Below are 9,881 nucleotides of genomic sequence, written 5' to 3'. Positions count from 1 at the left end.
CTCTTCCTTTCTTCCTCCCCCTCTCCCTCCTTCCCGCTTTGATCTGTCATTTATTGAGCACCTACTACATGCATCCCACTGTCTCAGGGCTGGGAAGGAGACAGATGGTCAAGGCCAAGAGCCCTTGGCTTTGGACAAGTGAGACTCAGGGTCAAGACTCAGAATGGCTTCTCAGCACTGTGGTCTCTGTCAGTTTCCTTGACTTCTGTCCTCACTTGTAAAATGGGGGTGAAGAGAACAACGGCACAGGAGGTGGTGGACATGAAGACCGTAGGAGAGGGCTGGGCACCAAGTGCTCACTGGATGGTGGCTGAGACCCAAGACACCTTCCTGGAGATGAGTCTTGGGGGAGATGGCCGTGGTCAAGGGCCTCTTTGCCTCAAGGGCTATGAGAAGGTGCCCCTGCCTCTTCCCTCCCCATTCTTCCATTTCTCCTTCCTCTCTTCTCCATCTCCTGCCCCGGTTTCTTTTTAAAAAATTTAAAAAAATTTTTTGGGAGGAGGTAATTATGTTTACTTACTTATTTATTTTTTTTGGAGGAGGTATTGGGGATTGAACCTAGAGACCCTGTGCTTACCAAGCATGCACTCTACCACTTGAACTATACCATACCCCTGTCTCCTGCCCTGGTTTCATCTTAAAAATGAAGAGACACCGATTTGCTCCCACAGAACCTCTGATGGGGTGGCAGAGGGCTCAGCCAGCCTAGGGCATTCCCTCCCACCTTACTGAAGTTCTGGAGATCCCAGTCTTCCACTTCCAGGGGGCTGCCGGCTCTCCCGGGCCTGTCTCTTCTTTCCCCCCTGGCCTGATGCCCCTGGGCGCTCTTGCCCTGGCTGGCTGGATCTATGTGCCCTCCCTGGACCTGGAGCACCACCCTGGGTGGTGGGGCTATGGCAGAGAGAGTCCCGCTGGTCAGAAGTGGAAGGGATCTCAGCTCCCTCTGGGACTGGAGGAGGAGACAGGCTGGAGACGGGTGCCCCTGCCCAGGTCACATTGCCCTTTCCAGGCCTCCTGCCTCCCAGGCCAGACCTCTGTCCTACACAGTGGGCATTTCTAGTTCACTGGAGCACAGGGATCCGTACTGAGGCCACGAGCCTATCCTGAGGCTGGATCCCAGGCTCCCAGGCAGGGAGTGGCCTACAGACACTGCTGGGGGAAGGGGTCACTGCAAGGGTGTCTGTACCCCAAATCCTGATGTGTGTGGCCCCTCCCCACTCAGCACTCACCTGCATGGCCCACCCAACTTCCCTGACTTGGTATCTGAATGGCATGTGGTCAAACTCAGCACCCTGCCCGCCCCAACTCTGGCCACCCCAGGTGTGCTCGGTGGGAAGAGGGGAGGGCAGACAAAGGCATGCAGGCTCTGCTGATGCCAAATAGCAGCCCACCTGTCAGGTATGACCCAAATGCTTCACATGGGCTGACTCCCTTAATCCTCACGACAGCTGCCTTTGAGGTACACGCTTTAATTTTCATCAGCAATTTATAGAGGGGGAAACTGAGGCTCAGAGCGGGGGTTAAGTGCCTATCTATTGGTAGAAATTTATAAGTGATGGGTTTGACCCCAGACAACTGGAGTTATGGGCCCTTCCTCTTAGTCTTGAAGCCTGGTGACCCCTGGAAAGGGCAGTGGGACAGAAAAGGGAGCTGTTTTCTTACCCTTCAGGGCTGAGTCCACCTCCGAACTGTCTTTAAGCTGGATGTCCAGTTCTCCAGAGCGACTTTGTGTAACTTAAGTCTGCTATTTCTTTTCTTTCTGCTTCTTTTTTTTAATGGAGGTACTGGGGATTGAACCCAGGACCTGATGCATGTGCTCTACCACTGAGCTATACCCTCCCTCCAAGTCTGCTATTTCTTGTTGAATTCTGCTGACCTCTGTCAGCCTCAGAGTTTTGATAGGTCGCAGTTAATTGCTGAGTCCCTGGCTTTGCAGGGCTGTCTCTGGGGCCCGAGCACTGGGCGGCCTTCCTTGCGGGCGGCCTGAATTCTTGGAGGCGTGGAGGACACGCTAAGCTGGGGCGCTGGGGGTTGGGGGGAGGGATGTGGTCCCAACTGCTGCTTCCTCTCTGGCCCAGCAGTGTCCCTTGGGTGCACTCATAGAGGTATCTTCGGCTGTCACAGCTCTGGCTGCTGAACAGAAAGAGCAGCAAGAAAGCCCCAAATAAACATGGCTCCGCGGAAGCACCTGGCCCTGCCTCCCTCCCCCCACCCCAGCTTCACCCACGCCTCCCCTCCTGCCCCCCCGGATTGGCATCCTTGGGGTCCACTGTACAGGCCTCTACCTCTCCACCCTCACTGAGGACCTGACATGATCCCCTCCTGGTCTTGACACAGAGCCCAAACTTCCCAAGGGTTCAGGCCCCCAGTGAGCAGGAAAGCTGGCAGGAGTTGGGAGAGCAAAGTGGCAGGTGGGTGAAAGTTTCAGTCTCTCTGAGGCACGTTTGGGGGACTGGGCAGTCTCCCAGCCCCTCCTGGATGTACTCACAGATGAGCCTGCTTGGGGCTTCTGGTGGAGCGTGAGCTTGGGTGACCCCAGCTGGAGATGGCATCTCCCATCTCCTTTGGGATTCTGAAGCCCTGTCCTGGTTGATCCTTATGTGGTCTGGGGACAGAAATCTCTGTCTCCCTCCTTCCATCTCGAGTCCACCTCCTTTGCCCCTGGTCCCCTGTGCCTGGAGACAGGAGGCAATCCTGATCATCCAGGAGGCTGAGAAAAGGCAGAGGAGGGACAAGGGCCGGCTTGAGGTAAGAATTTGGGAACTTGAAATTGGTCCTCAAAGAAGCAAGGGGGAGTTTTCTCATTTTCTCTACTTCCTCCTTCCTTCCGTTTCTCTCTCCATGTCATTGTCTCCCAACTGCTGATCTATCTCCCTCTCACTTCCATCCATCTGTTTTTCTCACCTCCCTGTCCACTCGTCCCTCCCAGAGAGTCCTGGCCAGGGCTCCCCCATCTCAGTCCCGGGGGAGGAGAGCATCCTGGTGGCCCCCACAGCCTGGCTGGATGGCATTATGGGAATGGCATCTCTGTGTCACAGTTTCAGTGCCTCATCTTTGTCCTTTCCCCATTTGCCCCAAGGCTTGGCCTGTGGAGCTGGCGGGTCCAGGATAGCGCAGGGCAGCAATGCATAGTTGCTGGATGAATGTTCTGGTGAGCACATTCCAGTCTGGCTTGGGCTTGGGGGCGGGATGTGGCTCTTGGGGAGACAGGCAGGGACTCTGGGCAGAGGAAACTCTTAGTCTCACCACAGGGCACAATGGGAAGGCCAGGCCACTCCTCCAGGAAGCATCCCAGATGAGCCTGCTCAGATTCCAGCCCCTCTCCTCCTGCCTCCAAAAAAGCACATCCACACCTATACCCTTACCTGGGTCAGTACCCTCTCCCTTTGAGCAACCTGCGGCTCTGTGAAAAGAATTTCTGAGGCCTGGGGAGCTGAGGGTCGATTTGGGAAAGGCCAGGGCCAAGAAAGGAGCAAGGATGGAGAAATTGAAACAGAGCCTATGAAACTTTCTCCACGTGCCAGGCCGACCGTGGAGACCCAGGAGAGGCACTGATCTGAGCAAAGGTGTCTAGGGTGCCTTCCCAGAGGGAGCGCTGAGCAAAGGCTTGAAGGCAGAGGAAGAGTTGTCCAGGCGGGGGAGGGGAAGGTTGTTTCAGGCTGAGACAGCAGCAAGAGCTGTGGGGGTGAGAGACCGCTCATGTGGGACGAGAGCCAGTTTGACTGGAGTGTCGGAGGTGCTACGGAGCTCAGAGGAGCAGTGATTTTCTCCTTGGGGGCCCAGGAAGGCTGCAATCTGGGCGTCTCTTCACTTGGCATCAAGTCCTTCAGTGGCTCTCTGTGGATTATGGGGTAAGGTCTAGAAGATAGTGTCAAGCAAGAGGCTTTGCATATGCTGCCCTTCTTCCTTTCTGTGTCCCATCTTCTCATTCCCCCCTCTCTCCACAGCCCCTGCCTGTTCCCACCCACACCAAACTGGCCCCATTTCCCCGAATCTGCTGAGTGATGTCAGGTGTCCGTGGTGGACAGCGCGGATATACGGAACATTTCCATCACTCTGTACAATTCTATCGGACGGTGCTGATCTGCAAAGAAGGCATCTGAGATGGGCCAGGAGGCTGTAGATCCCTGGAGGCTGTGAACTGGTTCAGGACAGACCAGCGGGCAGGCGGTGGTGGCAGAGCTGATTTCTGCTTTGGGCTCTGCTACTCAGCAGCTGTGTAGTTTGGGGCCAAAAACTCGGCCTCTCTGGGCCTCGGTGGCTTGTAAAATTGGGTTGTACTGGATGCTTTGATTTTTTTTTTTAATTAAAAATTTTTTTCCAGTTTGGTTCAACGAATGTTCCTCACACTGTTGTCAGTCCCTTTGTTATGCTGGGAACTCAGTGGTTTCCAGTGTGATCCAAGGTCCTTAGCCAAGCTGTGTGCCGGGGAGGGCAGGCAGATGTGGGCATTCTGTAATGAGGGCAGGCCTCTAGGGCCGGGGAGAGGCAAGCACAGGCTAATTACCCTTTCCCATCTTCAGAGCACTTAGTCCAATTTGTAATTATTTGTCATTGGTTGTTTACTTGTGCTGCCTCCCCTGGGAGGCTCTGTGAGCCCAGGGACCACGTGGTGGTTTTGTTCCCTCAGTGTCCCAGGGCTTGGCACGTAGTGGGTCCTTGATGACTATTTCCTTCTGGAATGAGTAAAACGCCACACAGGACACTTGTGTTGCCATGTTGCAACACAGGAGACAACATCGAGAGCTTCGGATAGTGCAGAGCAACAGACCCCAAGCAAGGCAGGACGGGGAGACTCCCCATCTCGGCTGGCAGGCCTCGGAGCCCCGACACACAGCACCTGGCTGCCTCCTCACCAGGATGAGCTGGGCCTTCTGCCTGGGGTGTCCGTGTCCCACCACGGTGGAATCTTGGAGGCCTAGCATGCCTCTACTTTGTTTCCTGCTCAGCATGGCGTGGGAACTCTGATGCCCTCCTGTCTCCGCCAGATGCCTTAGGTGGGTGAGAAGATGGATGGTCCTCTCGGCAAAAGAAAAAGGCAGAAGGAAGTCTCTCTAAGCTGGCAGAAGCCCCATTAGGCTTAGAGTTTGGTCAGGCATGCATTTGGGGCGGGGAGAGGACCAAGCCATAGGCCCCCCAGGTCCCTCTCCCTCCATGTAGGACCCGAGGATGGAGCCCATGTGGGTAAGACTCCTGGTCTAGGTGTAGAGTAGGCTTTATCCACCCTGGGAACCCCAGCCTGTGCCCAGCCGTGTGGGTGCTAGGTTCATGCCAGCGGCGTTTCGGCAGGGTTGCCAGGCCTGCTTCTGGGTGGAGAGGGACAGGAAGGAGGATTGCACAAAGGGAAACTGGCAGGAGGGCCCTGCTTCAGCAGGCTGTTCACTGCCTCCCAGGGAGGGCCAACACAGCATCTTCCTCCAGGAAGAAATGCCAGGTCCTAGTAACAGAGGTCTCCTAGTGGCCTCTCACCCACTCTCCATCCATCCACTGTGTCTGGCCACTCAACCCATGAGGACGGTTCCTCCCAGCAGCCCTCATTTCTCAGGTCTCAGATGCTCAGCTTTCTTCTACCCTCCCCCACACCCTTCCCTCCTGGCCACCTCTGAGCCTTCATGCTGGCCACTCAGCCAATCCTCCGGCTCCCTTCCTCCAGGAAGTCTTCCCAGATAGCCTCCTCACTTGTCCGTTGGTGAAGGGGAGCTCTCAAAAGCAGCTTCTTTGGTAGCAGGACTTTGTTTTGTCCACTGTTCCATCACCACTGTCACATAGTAGGTGCACATGAAACAGTTGTTGAGTTAACACACTGTATGTCCTTAATTATTTAGCACTTGTTTTTATGACTGTCTCAGGCAAGGGTCTCTTTCCTACAGCACCCTCCCCGTTAGATAGGGTCTGGGGACCTGGTCTCCCCTCCACTGAGCCTGGCATCCAGGTCACTGGAGACACTAGCCTGTCTTACCTACCACTGCCATTTGTGCCTTCATTCAGGAAATGCTCTCTGCACCCCTCCTGGGTGCCTGGCCCAGTGCTGAGCAGGGGGACATGTGCTAAGATCAGTGAGGCAGGGCAGTAACTCGAGTGTTCTCCTCACATTCCCGTCCTGGCTGCCTCCCAGTCCAGTGCTTTCTGAAGCTCTGGAACCTCTTTCCATCTAGCCCCTACCTGCAGACCAGCTGCTTGGCTGGTTCCAGCCTCCTTGCCCTTCCATTCCTGTCACAGCACACAGCCATTTAGGAGGTGTCCCCTCCCTGGGGCTGCTTTCAGAGAGGAACAAAGTGGGACTGGAAGGCTGGGGTGGCTGACAAAGGCAGGATGGGGGAGTGGTCAGGCATCTGGAGATGCTCATTTGTTAGCCTGAATCGCTCCCTGAGCTTCAGCTGCTGCTTTATCTGCCCTGATAATAGACCGAAACTATCTTCTGCTCCCTGTGTAGTGATCAGATCCCGGCCTCTGGGAGCCTGCCAAGATGACAGCAGCTCAGGGTGGTGCTGCGTCTTGCGCCAGCTGACGTAGGCTGACCCTGGGAAGCCACAGCCAGGTGGATAGCCACCAGCCAGCCAACCATCCACCATGCAAGAATGTCCCACTCCTCCAGGGATCCTTAGTGCCCATACATGGCCCACAGGAGGCTGTCAGAATGGAACTTGAGAACTGAGGCTTGAACGCTGGTGGTTTATGGTTCATTCATCCCCGTATCTGAGGCACTGAGCCACCGTTGCCTGGCATACAGTAGGAGCTCAGTAGTTAAACATTATGCACTCAGCACCTACTTGTCAGGACCCACCATGTGCAGGGGGCTGTGTCCTCCCCCCTCCATCCTTCTTTTTTAAAATTCGAAGATCTAATTGACTTTATTAAGTGATTTATGGATCACGATCCCATCCAGGAGCTGGAAGGGCGCTGTCTCCCACTCCATCCTTCTGTCTCCTTCCTCCAGCACCCACTGGGGATCTCCTGATGCAGTGCGATGTGGGGAGTCTCCGAGGCAGCTGTCCATGAAAGGCAGACCTGAGGCCAGCCCTGCCTGCCATGTCTCAGGGAGAAAAGGAGGAAGTCTTTCTGTGTGTCCCCATAACTCAAATTAGTACTCAGACTTAAAAAAACACTTTAACAGGTGACCTGATTTCGTCTCCCCAACACTGCTTGGCAGGCCCGGCATCCCTGCACCCTCCTTGTGCGGAGGGATGGATTTGTCCCTGGCTGTTCTGCTTCCAAATACAGCCCCCAGCCCAGTCTTCCTCATGCCAATTGGAGTCTTAGTTCCTGAGTTAAGCTCTGAGGTTCTGGGGGAGCTGGGGGGAGCTGGGAGTAGCTGGGGGCCAGGACAGTGGGGAAGAGCCGGGGGGGGGGATGGGCCAGGGAGGGGTAGGGAATGGGAGGTGGGTGAGGAGCACAGGGGGCAGATCTGGGCTGTTGGATGGGGCAGGGCTGGCCAGTGGGAATCTGATGACCTCAGCTCCTCTCTGAGGTGCACAGCCGCCTCCTGAGTGAGCAAACAGTGCTGGACGAGACTGGGGATTAATGAGTGTTTTCCAGTGGGCAATTCCACTATGTGGGGTTTATCTTCCTGGGTCATCATTCTGCAGTCTGCACTTAGCAAGGTAATAGCAGCCTGGTCTGGGGCTCCTGCCTGCCCGCTAGCCCCGGGGCCCTGCAAACAGATGGCAGCAGATGAGGGAGAGGAGGGCAGGAGGAAGCAAGAGCAGATGCCCCATCCCCGCCCTGCTGCCCCATCCCAGGTCACTGCCTGTGTGTGCGCCCCCAGCCATGTGGGGTGGCTCCCTTCCCTGCAGGGCCTCATGGCTGCTTAGATCCAGGACCGTCACAGGTACCCACAACCCCTCCCAGTCCTGCCTGAGCCCAGAACCCCCCTCATTATCCTCTGAGGTCCCTCACCCAGCTTTCTCCTGCAGTGGGCTGCCCCTCCTCTATCCTTGAGAAGCCAAGAAGTGAGAAAGCAGGGCTGCTGGCTCAGGACAAGCCCCACCCCCCAGTGCCAGGCACAGTGCTTCCGGTTCATGTGGCTTCCTAAATCCCCACGACCACCCATGTGGTAAGGGCTATTGCTAGATTACAGTTGAAGATGCCGAAGCCCTGAGAGGTCAGATGACTTCTCCCCAGGGTGACAGATGGAATAATGGACCCCACCCCCCAAATCTCCATGTCCTAACCCCCAGAGTCTGTGAATATGTTACCTTATGTGGCAATGGACTTTGCCGACACGAATAAATTAAGGATCTTGAGATGGAGAGATTCTCCTGAATTATCTAGGTGGGCCCCATGTAATCGCAAGGGCTCCTTTAAATGTGAAGAGGGTGGTGGGAAGAGAGATGCTGTGAGAACGACTCTACCAGCCGATGCTTTGAAGATGGAAGGGAACCAAGGAAGGTGGACGGCCTCTAGAAGCTGGAAAAGGCAGGGAAGTGATCTTCCTCTAGTACCTTCAGAAGGAGCACAGCCCAGTGGGCACCTTGATGTTAGCCCCCTGAGACCCACTTTGGACTTTTGGCCTCCAAACTGTAAGATGATGAAATTGCCTTGTTTTAAGCCACTAAGTTCATGGTTACAGCAGCAGCAGGAGATGAGCACACCCAGTGGGTAGCAGAGCTAGGAGGGGAACCCAGGACTCAGCCTCCCCGCTGCCCCCTTCCACCTTACCCGGCTAGGCCCTGCCCACCAACCTCCTTGCCCCCGCCCACATTTTCTGAACTGAAAGCCAGAGTCCCATGGCTTGACATACGAAAGCCAATTGGTGAGGAAAGTGGGAGGGAAGATTCAAAACTGGGGCAGAAGCTAGATTTCAGGCTTTCCTCTCCTCCAATGCCCCCAGCCATCCCTTCCTGTCTCTCCCCTGCCAGGGGGCTCAGGAGTGCTTAGAAACACAGAAGTGCTTAGAAATATTTGCAAAGCAAAACAGAAGCCTGCCTGCTTCTGCAGTCTGCCTGGTTTCTCTGGCCTGGTGCTGCTCCTTTGAAGCAGGGAGTGAGTGCGATGCAAGAGGGTATCTGATCTCTCCTGGGGCCCCTGGAGGTCTGTGTGTCCATTTCAAGGCCAGGGGCGATACCTGTGTGTCTGCGTACCTGGTTGTGGAAGGATCTGGGGGCCCCTCTGATGTGTACGTGGGAGGCATCAGATCCTGTGGGCCCCTCTGGGCAGTGTGTCTGTTCAGCAGCCCTGTGTGTGTGAACACGTAAGCGGGCAAGTATGAATGTAAGAGCGTGCAGGTGTATCAACTCACACCATTTGTGAGTGTGCTAATGCGTGTGTGGGTGAGTGTGTGCCTGCTTTCTCCTCATTGTGTGTGCACAGGTGAGTGTGCGGGAGCTGGGCTGGGGGAGGGGCAGCTCCCCGCACCTCACCAGCATGGCCTCACCCCTGTGACACAGCCACTAATGACTGTTTGCCATTGTCTGTGTGGCGGTGGCATCGCCTGCACTAATGACAGTCTCCCCTGTCTAATGATCTGGCTTCTGCCCCATCATTTAGGAGCCACAGGCGAGCTCGGCCTATAGCCAGAGAGATGTTGACGAGCTCAACACATTTCCTATTGGGGTGTCGGGGAGGTGGGGAGAAGCGTAAATCCCACCCTCCCCCGCAGCCCTCCAGGGTGCGTGGTGTGGGCTGGGAATTTCAGCTGGCTGGTGGCACTCCTGGGCGGGAAGAAGTCTTCCCTGCCCTGCCCTCTGTCTCTGGCTGGGCGGGGCAGCTGCAGCCTGGGCCCTGCATTGCTCCCTGATGCACCCCCCCACCACAAGTTGCCCTTGACCCCTGACAGCCTGACCTGCATTAGCTTCCACAGACAGGCGTCTGCCTTCCAGACCCTCCTCACCTCTGCAAATGAAAAGATCCTTTCTGAGCAAGACTGTCAGTGCCCAAGAGGC

General features: G+C 55.8%; 1 protein-coding gene across 1 annotated transcript in view; it reads left to right on the top strand.

The window, feature by feature from the left end:
• SMIM41 (small integral membrane protein 41) overlaps positions 1-9,881 on the top strand; it is a 97,016-nt gene that overhangs the window by 66,817 nt on the left and 20,318 nt on the right. The gene's annotated exons all lie outside the window — the stretch shown is intronic.

The sequence above is a fragment of the Camelus bactrianus genome, chromosome 12 (genome assembly GCF_048773025.1).
Source record: "Camelus bactrianus isolate YW-2024 breed Bactrian camel chromosome 12, ASM4877302v1, whole genome shotgun sequence".
In the NCBI taxonomy this organism is placed as follows: Eukaryota; Metazoa; Chordata; class Mammalia; order Artiodactyla; family Camelidae; genus Camelus; species Camelus bactrianus.
This window is presented reverse-complemented; position numbering and strand designations above follow the sequence as displayed.